Here is a 4,075-nt window from a genome sequence, read left to right on the forward strand (position 1 = left end):
GACAAGGGGATCACCACCAGCAGGAGAACCTAGCAGCATGAAATCCTGGCCTCCACAAAAACTGCCTGAGGCACCTGTGCCAACAATACCTGTCCCAGGATGTGCTCCAGGACAGAAAGAACTAAGTGTGGAAAGACCTGGATGAGGACACACCACTGTTCTCTGACTAAAGAAACAAAATCTGCTGTGCAAATGGAGTAAAGTACTAAAGATTTCTCACACAACTTTTCTGTTATTGTTAAAATTGTTTATTAGAAATTACAACTCACTATTTTAACGTGTGTATTGCTGACAAGTTCACTGTAACTCCTGCTCGAAATCGAAGTCAATGGTCCCTAAAGCAACTCTGCAGCCTCCTCTGCCAGCACCTCCCTCATGCTGGGGAGAGCCACAAGAATAAACAACTCTCCATTATCCCTTCTGACCCTGTCCCCAAAACCGAGTGCTCCAGCTCCCCAGGCAGCAGCACATCCCTGCAGTGTCCCTGCAGTGACAGAGCCTCAGAGCCCCCCGGCCCTTCCTTAACACCTCAGGCTGAAGGAGGACAGGGTCAGAAGGAAAGTGGGGAGAAATTCCCTGTGAGAGTGGTGAGGCCCTGGCACAGGTGCCCAGAGCAGCTGTGGCTGCTCCTGGATCGCTGGCAGTGCCCAAGGCCAGGTTGGATGGGGCTGGGAGCAGCCTGGGACAGTGGAAGGTGTCCCTGCCAGGGCAGGGGTGGAGCCAGACGAGCTCCATGGCCCTTCCAACCCAAAGCATTGCAGAATTCTGTGATTCCCTCCTGCTCTAACCCAGCCTAGGAGGTGGGGGGGTGATCGCAACACTAATAAAATCTGCACGCTGACCTGATTTCCCATGGCCTTGCCCTGTGGATTCAATCCAGACACAAAGTGCTTCCTGCAGCTGCTGCCAAAGGACCCTCTTATCTCCACTGCCGAGGAGCGGCTTTTACCTCAGCCCAGGGCGTTCATAGCCCTGAGCCTTCGTCTCTAAATAAATCCTGGGCCAAAGGCCCTTTTTTTCCTTCTTTGTTGTTATAAACCAGCTCATTGCTCTTTCCAAGTCTCCATCCCTGCCCAGACACGATCTTGTTTTACTTTCAAGTCCCCAGCCTGGCTCGAGTTCACAGAAGGGAGAGGAAATCCACGCCGAAATCCACGTCACCCCGGCAGGAAATCATTCCTCGGGACACTGTAAATAAAGCACACAAAGAGAGGCAGCGGCGGGGTGTGGTGTGAGCCCAGCAGCGCCCCTCGCTCTGCCACAGGGCACCTCACCAGCCACGGCTCTTCCCGAGGGGAATTCAGCCTGAAAGAAGAGAGAAACAACACTGAAGCCTCTTTCCTACAGCACGGAGGATTCATGGGGCTGCGGGATGCTCCTTAAGCCCTGAGGAAAGCATTGATGCTGTGGGCGAGCAGGGGAGGCCCGAGGCTCAGCGCATCTCTTGAGCAATCCCAAGATTTGGGTTGGAAGGACCTTGCAGGGCCATTTCGTGCAGTCCCATCCCAGCTGTGCTGCTCCCAGCCCCTTTCCCGCGGCCCCACTGGGACTCCAGAGGGAAGAAGGGATTTCTCTGCTTTCCAAGAGCAGTTGTAGGGATTTCTCTCCTTTCCAGGAGCAGTTCCCGGTGCAGGCCGTGGCTCCCGGCAGCAGCGGGGCCGTTCCCCGCTTCCCCCTCGCTCTCAGCAGCCCCGGCCCTGCCCGCGGCGGAGGGAGCTCGGCACAAGGGAGGGAAGCGCTGAGCCAGCCCCAGCCGGGTGCGGGCATCCCTCACCACTCACCATGCTTGCTCCTTTTATTCCCCCGTGAGACAAGCTGGAGACATCGGGAAGGAATAATCCCACATTTAAAGAAAATGTCTCATTTTGTGTCCTGTTCAAATCCCTGCACTATTCCACAGAACCAAGAAACCAGACTGGTTCGGGTTGGGACTCAAAGATCAGCTCAGTGGGAGGCTCAGAGTCGGCTCCCGGCAGTCCCACCCTGCCCTTCCAGCATCCGACAGCCAAGTGCATCCAGCCTTGTCCCAGAGAGGTCACCAAAGTCATGGGCCATAAATGGGACATTGCAAACCCCCTCCGGTCCTTCCAGGTCACTCATCCAGAGGATGGGCCTCCCTGGCTCTGTCCTGCATCCCTGTCTGTCTGTCTGCTGAAGGGAACCACAGGGCTCCTCCTGCAGTGAAGCAATGGAAGAGCAAGAACTGGACTGGCAAAGCCCCTCTCAAGAGCTGCAAGTTTGGCACCATGAGGACTCCAGATCCTGCTGGCACCCAAAAGGAGCCCCCCCAAAGCCCAGCCCTGTTGAGCTTTCCCTGCCCTTCCCACTCCCACCCTCCCGGGCTGCACTTTCTCCAGACAGCATCCCCAGGAAACCTCTCCCACTGAAGAAACCATGCATGGCACAGACACAGCAGCAGCTGAGGAGAGCTGCTGGGCAGGTGTTTCCTGCCCCAGGCTCCCATCCCCATTTGGCACAGCAGCTGCAATTCCCTCTGACAGCTGCTCCCTGCCCTCCTTCCCCGGGAGCAGCTGGAATGAGCCAGCTGGGATGGTCCATCTGGGATAACCCTGCTCACGGGTTTCCCTTTTGGCACCTTACCTTTGCACTGGCTGCTGCAGCCTTCCCACAAGGAGAGGAATCCACTCATGGATCTAATTGAAGCAGGACCATATTTCCCAAAGCTGGGACCCTCCTGAGGATGATAAAGTGAGGAGAAAATAGAAAAGCTTTGTGTTTCTGCTATCCCAGGAAGAGCAGTACACAGGACAGGCATTCCCAGAAAGAGCTCCCAGGGCACTGGGAGAAAGCAGCTTCTTCCCTAAACTGTGCCCCTGCTCCCAAGAGCATCCACCTGCCCTCCAAACAGAAAAAAGGGCATTTAAAGGCACAACTGCTGCTAGCATGGGCTGAGGCAAAACACGAATTTCCACCATCTCCTGCTGCACAAAACCAACACAGATCAGTCCAGGCATTTATTTCCCAAGCAGAAGGAACTGGATCCATCAGTGACATCTCAGGTTGAAGCAGCTTTGAGCTGTACAAGGATTGAGACATCAGGTGGAAGCAGCAGAGCAGGGACTGGCTGCTGGATGGCTTTGGAAGATCAAGAATCTGGCTTTTGCTCCTTGGAAAGACAAGGAATTTGTTTGTATCAGAGAGATTTTGAGAGGGACCCAGCCAAGTCAAGCCAGAAGTCCCCAGTGCCCACAAACATGAAACTGAGACCAGGATGAAGAGCATCGGTCTCCCAAGGCATCCAGAAGCCTCCCAAACTCCAGTAAATGGGCACAGTTTTATTAACAGGAGAATCCTTTGGTCAGCACTGGGACAGGGACTGAGCACAGGAGGCTGTGGTGGGAAGGGTTTCTTGCATAGTTGTTGGCCAAAGGAGACCTGGGAATTCCCTACTGGGAATCCTCCAGCTGGGATCCAGGGACAGGAGGGAGCAGGGACAGCATCTGTGCCCCAGGCACCAGGCTCTGCAGCGGGACAGGGTGAGGAGGAGCCACCTGTGCCACGTCCAGCACCACCCGGCTTGGGGAAGGGCAGGAATTCAGGACTCAGCCTCTGGGATTTCAGTGCTCAAGGGAAATCAAAGAGAAGGAATCCTTGGGAATGGATCAGAGAAAGGCAGCAGGATGGGAAGACACCTGTGAACTCTTCCTATCTCCTCTTTGGGGTTCTCCTGACAAGGCAGTGGCAGAGTAATTAATATATTCACTAATTAATCAAAACCAGCATCTTCCCAATCAGAAACTGGGCCCCATTTTAAGGAGATCTGATGGGGGGGGGAGGGGGTTGGTTTACTGTTTTTTTTTTTCCCTTCTTTCACCCAAGCAGCCTCAGCCAGCTAAATTTTATTTTTCTCTCCCCTATTTTGGCTTCCCAAGGTTGTGATTTTTCCCAAGGGGACAACTGGGAATACACCACCCTGAGGCCAGCCCTGTCCCTTTGCCACCACCTGAATACTGTGTGCAAAACCATCCACACCTCTGGAAGTGCACAAACACCTTGGCTTTTCCTCCCCACATTTGTAACAGCAGTTCCAACAAAAGAAGAGGAGGAAATACAA

This window comes from Ammospiza nelsoni, chromosome 15, assembly GCF_027579445.1.
Source record: "Ammospiza nelsoni isolate bAmmNel1 chromosome 15, bAmmNel1.pri, whole genome shotgun sequence".
NCBI classification, from domain to species: Eukaryota; Metazoa; Chordata; class Aves; order Passeriformes; family Passerellidae; genus Ammospiza; species Ammospiza nelsoni.